This window comes from Anoplolepis gracilipes, unplaced genomic scaffold (assembly GCF_047496725.1).
Source record: "Anoplolepis gracilipes unplaced genomic scaffold, ASM4749672v1 Contig19, whole genome shotgun sequence".
In the NCBI taxonomy this organism is placed as follows: Eukaryota; Metazoa; Arthropoda; class Insecta; order Hymenoptera; family Formicidae; genus Anoplolepis; species Anoplolepis gracilipes.
In genome coordinates, this window is record NW_027328667.1 from 78,497 (window position 1) to 91,076 (window position 12,580).

The following is a 12,580-nucleotide window of genomic DNA, read 5'->3' on the forward strand; positions in this document are numbered from 1 at the left end:
TTTTTTTTTATTTTTTTAATACAAAAGTATATTTTTTAATACAAAAGTATCATGCAACATAAGTCTAATAATTTAAAGTTTAAATCTTTTTTATTTTCAGTGATGGGATCCTTACACTTGTGCTAGAAATAATACATATTTATGTGTACATAACACACATCAAATACTGGAAAAACTATCAAGCAGTTATAGTTCATAGTCAGTATTCAGAACATGCTTACAAAGATGTTAGCATATAGAAGAATTTATTTTTTATAATACAGATTCTTTTATTTATTGATAACAATATGTTAATATCTTTATAAGCATGTTCTGAATATTGACCTATATTTTTGAATATTATATTTTCTTAATTTTTACACAATATAAAGAAAGACTAAATTCCAATGAGGTAAATTGTTACCTATACTTAAAAATAATTATTGAATTATTTTAGTAAAATAGTTGCATAAATAAAATCTTAATATCATTCTATATACTAATATTGTATCATATTTATTTTAATTGAAAGGAAAAAAGACCAACCAGAAATCTAGCTTGCATTCAATGTTAAGAGATAATCTATTTACAAAACATGAGAATTTTTTATGCGAGAGTTCAATGTTATAGTCGCCGCTAATAGAATCTTGTGATTTGTAATGGATTAATCAACATTAATAAAGTGAGTGATTTTGCAGTAATAATTGTGTTGACATGTCAAAAGATTTTGCATTATTGAAAAGCATGTTAAAAGATTAAGATTAAACTTTCGTATTGTTATTAATGAATATATTAGTGAAATATAATATTTTATATATTTTATGTTTAATATTTTATTAATATACATATATAATATTTTATGTATAACTTTTATGATATATAAATGCAACATATTATGTATTATATAAATTACATTTAAAAAAATGAAATAATGTATTGTTTTTCACTGATTTATCAACTGTGTTTATGTATACACTCCAGCAATTGTACAAGTTGACAAATTGATAAAATATTATATTATTTCGTTTGTTTAATTGTAATTTATAGAATACACAATATATTGTATTTATGTATATTATAAGTTAAAGTAATATTCAGATATATTTATTAACAACAATACAAAAGTTTAATCTCAATCTTTTGACATGTTAACAATATAAAATTATTATTGCAAAATTACTGCCACTTCACAAATAGCATTGATTATTCCATTACAGAACACAAGATTCTATTAGCGAAGACTATACATTGAACTCTCGCATAAAAGATTCTCATGTTTTGTAACTGGATTCTCTTAACATTAAATATTATACATTTCACCAATTTAAAATTAAAACATAATGGAACGTATTCAAAACACGCTTACAAAGATGTTAGCGCGTTGATATCCAATAGAAGAATCTGTATTATATAAAACAGATATTTCTGTTGGATAACAACGCGCTAACATCTTTGTAAGCGCGTTCTGAATACGGGCCAATATTAATAGGCAGTATTACATTGAAAGTTATTTGTATAGTAATCTAATCAGAGAAATTGTTATCAACATTCAAATTCCTTTAGATTGAGTGAAATAAGGAAAGATATTTAAAAACATTATCGTGTATTAAACACTCTTGTACACTTGGCGTCAGGTATAGCTTAACACACGAATTTATGCACATATCAACACATTTATATATTTTGCATATACATGTATGAAAAATGCATGTGTATTCTGTTATGTACAAATTCATATGTTAAGGCCTGATGCCGAGTGTACACATTTGGATAATAATTGTCCCATCTGATATGTTTTGCATAGGCAAAAAATGCATTATATCCAGTAAAAGTAGAATAAAGATAAGTCACTGAAAATAAAAGAGCTTCAATAATGACATGAAATTATTAGGCTTATATTGTATATTATTTAGATATATGTATACCTTTATTATAAACTATGAAAATATAACAAATAATATTTGCTTCTAATTAAAATGTATGTCTTATTTTGCTAAAGTTCTTTCATGTTTGGAAAGTATACGTATTCAATTATTTCATCGAAAGAACAAAATCTTGAAAACCTTTTATCCTACGACACGGCTTAAAGCCGAGGACACACAGAAAAACTTAAGTCATTAAATTAAGACTTTAAGGCTGGTATTCAGAGTCCGATCTTATATTTAAGCTCGTCTTAAATTTATCTTTAGATACTGTACTGACCATTTCATTGACCAAAAAGTATCTAAGGATAATCTTAAGATGATCTTAAGCGTAGTCTACAATGGAGACCTTAAGACGTAAGACTTAAGAAATTAATAAATCACAATTGAGTTTAGAAAAGAATCATGAATATAATTGGTTAATTTCTTAAGTCTAACGTTTTAAGGTCTCATTGTAGACTACGCTTTAAATATAAGTTCGGATTCTAAATACCGCCCTAAGACTTAGACCTAATCTACAATGTGCTTCTTGTTTCTTTAGAAATTAACCAATTGCAGTTGATTTTAAGAAGAATAATCGAACAAGATTGGATTAATTTCTAAGACACAGGAAACAAAAAGCACATTGTAGATTAGGCCTAAAGATTTACTGTCTTTCTGTTTTCTGTATTTCTGTCAAATTAAACCCGATTGTTTCACCTTTTTAATAGATTTTTAAACCAAATCTACAATAGGTATTTCTTAAGCTTCAAACCTTAGGCCGGATTTACAATAAATGTAGCAAACTTTAAACCTTAAGAAATTGACCAATCATATTCATTAGTCTTCTCTAAAGTCAATTGTGACTGGTTAATTTCCTAAGGCTTAAGATTTACTACATCTATTGTAGACCCGTTCTAAGTCCGTTCACACGACACTAAATCGGTTTTTTCCGTCTTCGGCAGTAGCGCATATATTTTAATGTGCGTGTTCACACAATAATGTCGTCGACTGGTTAAATCACTGATTCGATGATTTTTGACATTCGGTTTTGTAAATAAAAACCGTATAGATAATTCGGTAAAAAAAACGAATAGGATAGTGATGCTTATGTTTTAATAATGGTTTTCAGATGATTCGGCTGTTTTATCGAATTACGGCGAGCGTATTCAATTATGGTAAAAAATGGTAAAAAAATCGAACCGTGTGAATGAGCTGTAATGCTTTAGACCGGGTCTACAATAGGTGCTTCTATAAAAATTTTATCTAACTTTTACGTCGGATCTTACAATAGATGTAGTAAGCCTTAAGCTGTAAGAAATTAACCAATCACAATTGACTTTAGAGAAGAATAATGAATATGATTGGTTCATTTCTTACGACTTAAGGCTTAGTACAGCTATTGTAGACCCGGCCTTACCGCACGGCAAGCGTAAGGGCTATCGCACACAAAATGCATAAGCTACATGTGCATAACATAAGATCGTATGGACCAATGAGCATCGAGTATTAAGTCGCCATATTGATTTACATAATATTATTATTGGTCCATACGATCTTATGTTATGCATATGTAGCTTATGCATTTTGTGTGCGATAGCCCTTAAGACTATCGTACATAAAATGCATAACTTTTGCATAATGCATAACATACATACATAAGGACATTGGCCGGTATTCATAGTCCGATCTTATATATAAGATCTTAAGACATATTTTATTACTCCTGCACACAGGATGTGGCAGTGCAACGACCCGGTGGCCAATGATCGTCTTTTTAATAATATTACTCAATACTTCACTTATTGTTGGGAGAAAAAAGGAAGAAAATAAGGAAAAATAGAAAGAGAGAGAGAGAATTTAAAAAACTAATATTTTTGATCCTAAAAATAGGTTTGATTCTGATAAGAAATTATAAAGATATACGTGAGATATACGTGTAATTAGGAAATATGTCGTGTATGCAGTAGGCAATGTAGAAAAAAACAGTCATATAGGGTGTCTCAGTTTGAATTATAAAAAAATTTATAGAGAATTTCTTTATTCTGCAACCAATATATTTGAAAAATTTTTCGTATTACAAATGTAATATCAGCTAAAAACTTTTTCCTATACGATGCGAAAAACTTACTGCAAGGCAAAAAGCGAAACCGCAACTAATCAACATTAGGAAAGAAACACGTTGAATATAAGAATATTTTTCAGAATTGCATTCCCTGCATTATTATATCCTATTACTTCTTTTTTCCGTCTCTCTCTCTTTTTCTTTAACACAAAAATTTGAAGGCACATTTAATTAGGTGTTCTATAAAAAATTTTTTTAATTGTCAAATAATTTAATGCTTGTAAATTTACATTAGAATTTTTTGAAAACGGTTCCGACTCAGTTCAAAATTTATAAATAAGTTTTTTTTAGATAAAAAAAAATGTATTAGAAGAATTTTCGGTTCAAAATTTAAACAACTTTTTAAATTATGCTTCATATGTTTATACATATTAATATATTACGTCTGGCGTATCCTCCATTTAACACTTATTATCGTCTATTGACAAGGATTTACCATCTTGTTCGTAACACTAAGAGGTATCTGCTAAAACCAATATTTTCAAGTTCCTGAAACAAAACATAAAGCACAAGCTAAATTCTGTATATTTAAAACCATTATATTATTAAATCAGAATTATTACATTTAAATCCATATATTGAAATTGGACACTCAAAATTATTTATAACGCATGTTAAAATTTAATGGATTATTTTTAATTTAATATTAATTAACAATTAATTGTTATCAGTTTTAATTACCTTTTCAAAGATTAATTAATTATTACTAATTCATAAAGAAAATGATTTCAAAATATGTAACTGCGCTGATTTTAATATATATCATATCAGTAACATTAATATAATATAACATAACATAACATTAATCTACATTATACTTAATGTTAATAAATAAATACATGTGATAAATTTAATTAGAAGTCTAAGATTAAATATTAATTCAATCTTTACATATTACATAAAGAAATTGAATATTTATCATATACAATAACTTATTTTAATATGCGTGTGAACACAAATATATTTACATAATACATATATAATTATATTATATTAATAAATATAATATATAATTATATTTATATATAATTAAATCATAAAGCACATATATATATTCATTTAAAATTTTATAATTAAGTATAAGTTTGTATATTTGTACTCATCTGATTATTAGCAGTCCTATCTACCCTAGTAAACATGCATTGAACCTCACAAATCTGACATCTGTGTAGTAACAACTTGTGTTATAAAATCCAGATTGATAAGCATTAAACAGACACATCCATAAGAACATTAGAGAAAATATCTATAACATCAGAGAAAATATCGATAATGTACATACATAATATTTAGTCAATTATAGCAATTCAATATCACATTTATATATGCATTTTAAATCTGATGTGCACACACATACAAAAGCCTAAATCAGACTTTATAATTAATTTTAAACAATAATTATCAATAGCTCAACATTTCTCTCAGTTGAATTTAACAATATTTATATACACAACTGTGCAATTAATGGTAATATTGAGTATCACACATTATACCATGTCAGCCCTAGATTTTAATCTCGTTATACATATTCTTACATTGTATAACACAAGTACATCTGTATCATAATGATATACATATTTTTTTCTTAGAGTATCACGAATCTAGTTAAATAACAAGACATCTACTTATCCAATAAAAAAATATTTACATGTATTGACAGTCACACAAGTGAACTTAAAATCTGACTTTGCCATTCACATTTTCACATGGTACGTCACATTATATGAAAATATCACAATAATTTACATATTTCCAGATATATTATCACTTCAATTAAGCGATAGAATGCATGATTGTCTAGTAAAATCATTATTTACATGAGCTAACAGTTGCACCTGAGAGAGAAGTATCCATATATGTACATACACTATCTGTATATAAATTTTTTTCATAAAAAGGATGTCAATATTCAGATTTAAAAATAAATCATATTAAACAGTAAAATGCACAATTCAGTCAAAAACTTAACAATTATGTACATACATTATTGAGCATTCACTCACATAACCTTCCCTACTTATTCGAGATGCACATATACGACAAAGATTCATATATATGACAAAGTTTGAAATGCAACATTGCACCAAACGCTCAGCCCTTTAACAATCCGACATTTTTTCACAGCACATAAAAATTAAAAAATCGACTACACGTTCACACAAACGAGCGACAATTTAGCATTCCTCCAACTTACTGGACTACGGCCACGTGCGCGCGCGCGCGAACTATCATCACGTTTCGGCTTTGTGAACTTGGCACCCGACTTGCAGCAATCTTTTTTTTTTAATTATTTTTCGAAAGATTTTTGTATGTAGTTGAATGTAGTAACATTGATTTTGTTTGTAGTAACGCAGAAAAAAAAATATAACAAATTAAAAAAATGTTATCTCCCGACTTTGAAATTAATCAATTTTAACGATTGTTTCTTAAAGAGAATCGTTTGTAGTGGATTGTAGTAAAATTATTTCCATTTGTAGTTAAACCGTTGGCAAATATAATTATTTAAATAATTTCATAAAAAATAAATTTTTCTAATTTTCAAGATCTCACAAATCCGCTTGCGGCGCTCGATTCAGAATCGTTTGTAGTTGTTTGTAGTGCCTTTACTTTTATTTGTAGTTAAACCGTTGGCGAGATATAATTATTTAAACAATTGCTTAAAAAATGAATTTTCTTAATTTTGAAGATATCGCAAATCCGCTTGCGGGGCTCGATTCAGAATCGTTTGTAGTGGATTGTAGTAAAATTATTTCCGTTTGTAGTTGCTCCGTTCGCGAGATATAATTATTTAAACATTTAGAAAAAAATAATTTTTTTTAATTTTAAAGATATCGTAAATCCGCTTGCGGGGGTCGATTCAGAATCGTTTGTAGTGGATTGTAGTAAAATTATTTCCGTTTGTAGTTGCTCCGTTCGCGAGATATAATTATTTAAACATTTAGAAAAAAATAATTTTTTTTTAATTTTAAAGATATCGCAAATCCGCTTGCGGGGGTCGATTCAGAATCGTTTGTAGTGGATTGTAGTAAAATTATTTCCGTTTGTAGTTGCTCCGTTCGCGAGATATAATTATTTAAATAATTTCATAAAAAATAAATTTTTCTAATTTTCAAGATATTGCAAATCTGCTTGCGGGTCTCGATTCGAAGTTTTAACCTGCAGCACACTCTCTCTACATTTTTATAATCCCTCTTTTTGCAGTAAAATATAATACCACTTTAAACAATTATTAATATTTCCGAAATAATCTTCAAACACTGTAATTGACGAATAAAAAAAAGAACTTGCGATATCTTTAAAATTAAAAAAAATTATTTTTTTCTAAATGTTTAAATAATTATTTCTCGGCAACGGTGCAACTACAAACGAAAGCAAAGCACTACAAGCAACTACAATCGATTCTAAATTAGATCCCGCAAACGGATTTGAGATATCTTCAAAATTAAGAAAATACATTTTTTAAGCAATTGTTTAAATAATTATATCTCGCCAACGGTTTAAGTACAAATAAAAGTAAAGGCACTACAAACAACTACAATCGATTCTAAATTAGATCCCACAAACGGATTTGCAATATCTTGAAAATTAGAAAAATTTATTTTTTGTGAAATTATTTAAATAATTATATCTCGCGAACGGAGCAACTACAAACGGAAATAATTTTACTACAATCCACTACAAACGATTCTGAATCGAGCCCCGCAAGCGGATTTGCGATATCTTCAAAATTAAGAAAATTCATTTTTTAAGCAATTGTTTAAATAATTATATCTCGCCAACGGTTTAATACAAATAAAAGTAAAGGCACTACAAACAACTACAAACGATTCTGAATCGAGCCCCGCAAGCGGATTTGCGATATCTTTAAAATTAAAAAAAATTATTTTTTTCTAAATGTTTAAATAATTATATCTCGCGAACGGAGCAACTACAAACGGAAATAATTTTACTACAAACAACTACAAACGATTCTGAATCGAGCCCCGCAAGCGGATTTGCGATATCTTTAAAATTAAAAAAAATTATTTTTTTCTAAATGTTTAAATAATTATATCTCGCGAACGGAGCAACTACAAACGGAAATAATTTTACTACAATCCACTACAAACGATTCTGAATCGAGCCCTGCAAGCGGATTTGCGATATCTTCAAAATTAAGAAAATTCATTTTTTAAGCAATTGTTTAAATAATTATATCTCGCCAACGGTTTAACTACAAATAAAAGTAATGGCACTACAAACAACTACAAGCGATTCTGAATCGAGCCCCGCAAGCGGATTTGTGATATCTTGAAAATTAGAAAAATTTATTTTTTATGAAATTATTTAAATAATTATATCTCGCCAACGGTTTAACTACAAACGGAAATAATTTTACTACAATCCACTACAAACGATTCTGTTTAAGAAACAATCGTTGAAATTGATTAATTTCAAAGTTGGGGGATAACATTTTTTTAATTTGTTATATTTTTTTTCTGCGTTACTACAAACAAAATCAATGTTACTACATTCAACTACATACAAAAATCTTTCGAAAAATAATTAAAAAAAAAAAGTTTGCTGCAAGTCGGGCGCCAAGTTCACAAAGCCTCACGTTTCTCATCACGTTTTGCGATCGACTCCTAATATTATTTATTGAGATAAACATGTTTATGTTAATTATTAATAATAATTCATTATTAATTAACAACGTTACATACGCGCATACGTACGATCGCATACACATTCACATACATATATATACCTAAATACATATTTACATTTACATGTTCATACATAAAAATATATATGCATATATGTATGCGATGAATATTTAAATGAATATTCGTCAAAAACGAGAAATCAATAAATAAAACATTATTTTCATCTTTTAAATTTACACTTGGAAGAATTATTAAAAGAAGCTTAGATTGTTATTAAAAAAGATTCTAATGTGAAACACATATTTAAATCTCGCGACAAACAGAGCCATAAATGCAGGATAACAATTATATACAAATTACATAAATTAATAAAATAAGTTAATAATTAATTTTACATAATTAAGGATATATGGAAAGGAGTACACAATTAATTAAGCAATTTCAATTAAGTTGCTTAACTTTTGAATTGCCTTAAAAAACTTTTAGTATATTTAGCATACTTCTTTACTATCTAATTTAGAAAATTTGAACTAATTCCGAGCATGCGGTCATTTTCGAAAAAACAACGTCTACATAGGTACTTATTGATAGATAATTATAAAATACATATGTAGAGAAGTGTTGTTAAAATAACTATTTTATAGAAAATGATAATGTCGTCGTATTATACAAATAATATATTTTATTGTACATAACTTTGTACTGTCGTCAAAATAGTCTATCTATAATTAATTGCTTATACATATTTATTAGCATATTAAATCTAAAAAATAATGGTAATATATACTTCAAACAGTCAATGTACTCTAATATATGCAATAATATATATGAAATTTATAATATTACTCGATGTCGTCAAAATAGCCGATCTATAATTCATTGCTTATACATAATTGTTGGCATGTCATATCTTAAAAATAATAGAGATATATATGTCAGACAATCAATGTACTCTAATGTATGCAATAATATATAGGCATTATTAGATGTCGTCAAAATAGCCGATTGACATATATATATATACAGAGTGGACCATTTTAATCCATCCAGTCGAATATCTCGAAAACCAAGCCCGAGAGAGAAAAATGTTTCAGACAAAAGTTGTATGGTTTCGAGGGGGCCATAAGATGGTACCATTAGTTTGACCTTGAAAAGTCATTTGAAGGTCACGTGAAGGTCACTTCAAGTTTTTTAAATGGGACACCCTATATATTTTTACATATTCTTGTAGCTCATCTCAAGAGTTTTCCAAAACATTTATGACAAAGTATTTTTCATTAAGTATTTTCTGAGTTATAAGGCTTCAAAGTTGCAGTATTTTGGCATAAAATACAAGATATCTCGTAAAATATTCATTTTTTGATTATCTTACTCAAATACTTTTATACGCAGAATAATGAGACGAATCAATTGGTGTAAAGAAAATACATAATTATGTTAAAGTAAAAATATGTAACTGTTAGTTGCAAATTCAGATTTTTACTGCAACTTTGAAGCCTTATAACTCAAAAAATACTTAATGAAAAATATTTTGTCATTAATATTTCTTCTTAAGATGGTATTATTTTCTGAGATGACAAGCTGATTAGCATTTTTAAAAAAAGAATCATGAATTTTTGTTACATTAAAATTATAGCCACCACACACTATACATATAAGACTTTAAAAATATTTCTGGATTTTTAAAAGTAATATAGAAACATATTTTTTTAGATGCTTTATCCTATATTTAATGTAGAATCGTACGTATATATTTTATTAAATTTTGAAGATAATTTCTCTTTCTTTTTTATTTTTTTTTACTCATACTAAAGTAGATAAAGTTAACATATAGACAAATAATTAAATTAAAATTAATAAACAAATTAAAAATATAATGTATGTGTTTTAATGTTAGATGCCTCACTTAGTATAAAGTATACGCAGTAAGATAGAAACAGAAAGATAATTATAAACAAGAGAGTAAGTAAGACAGAAGGCACTGTCGTGATTGGTTACATAGCTCGCTCACGCATGTGCAGTTCATTTTTATCCATGCTAAAATCAAAGGTACTGACAGAAAGTTGCGCTACTGTATATACTGTGCCTAGACCCTCAGGTCTTGGAGAGGGTAGTCTCCGCGGCATGCTTCTCGCCATCGGCGGACTTAGCGCGGCCGATCAGCTCGCGATCTGTGATCGGAGAGGTCCAGTGGATAAGCAACGTCATAATATATAGGGTTTTTGAAAAGTCCGGAAAAGGTCAAATATCTCGAAAATAAAGCATTTTAGAGAAAAATGTTTCAAATAAAAGTTGTTTGGTTCGAAAAGCGCAATAAAATGGTGCCATTGGTTTGTCCTTGGATAGTCGTTTGAAGTAACAGTTTTGTTATTTAATATGGGACAATATAAGAACCAATATAAAAATATTTGACTTTCATCTTGTTTGTTAGTAGCTGTAGCAGTATGTATTATATTGTAGTAGTATATTCTTATATGTATAAGTAATAAAAGTAAGTGACGGACTTTTTTGTACATTATATTAATTCCTTTCATATATATACATAATTAAATTAATATAATTAAATTAAATATATAATTAAATACATTTTCATATAAAATTATTTTGTTACGTGATATGTTTTCTCTCCAAAGTAATTACCCAGCAAACACAGACACATAACTGTAACATTACTGCAATATAACAAAAAGTAACAAATAATATAACGTGTTTGTTACATGTAACATTCACGTTAGTTATAATTTCCCACTCATACAAAATTGCAGTTATATAATATAAATGTAACATATTACTAAAATGTTACAGTAGTGTTACAGTAGTGGTACAGTAGTAACAGAAAGGTTATATAACAATTATATATGAATTACTAAAATGTCATATACAGTCGGACCTCTTATCTTACCCTCTTATCTTACGACAAAAAATCCTCTCATGCTACGACCGCGAAAGGGAAATTATACCCCCATTCTTAAATTTTTGTCGTAGGATGAGAGGTTTAAGGGGAAGATTCCGGACCGAAAATGTCATAGGATAAGAGATTCGACTGTAACTGGAATATTCAAAATTGTGATGCTAAAATACATATATAGCTTCAGCTTTTTATAGTTTGCACTAGATGAGAGTATATATTAATATACTAACTAAACTACTAACATACAAGATGAAAGTCAAATATTTTTTCACATTTTATTTTCTCATCTTCTTTTCACCAAGTCATAAATAATAAACCGCATTTCAGTTTACATAAAATTTTAAAATTTTATGAATATATATATTTTCAATTTATCCGAACAGTTGCAAATAATCTATTTCATTTCTGAATCTCTTGTAGGGATTATATCAGAAATTAAACTGACAAAAGAAACATACTTTAAATTTCATATTGTTAGTACCCAGCAAACACAGAATATACCTATTATACAACATGGGAGTAACATGTAATAACATATGTTACACTCTAAAGCTGCGTCTACACTATATAACAAAACACTGTTATATAACAAATTTGTTTTTATCTTTGTTGTACAACTTGTTATATAATTTGTTATTGGATTATACTATTGTTGTAAAAATAATTTTATGTAACAAGTTGTAAAACATTTTTCAGTTTAGTGTTGACGTCTCAGTATTTGATAATGGCGTCAAATGTAGAGGATACAATTCTCGCAGCAGCAAGTTGTGTAATTTTGGCTAGACAACATATTAGGACTAAACGACGAATCTGGATGCGGCCATCATGAAAAGCTCGAGAAAAATATAGTGTTACAACTCTTCTAACAGATCTTGAAAGAGATGACAGAGATCTATTGACGGGAGAAATTCGATGTGATGGTAGTTTCAAAAACTTTTCTAGGATGACAAGTTCTGATTTTGAATATCTCATAAACAAAATCGGCCACAAGATAGGTAGAAAGGACACAACATTTCGA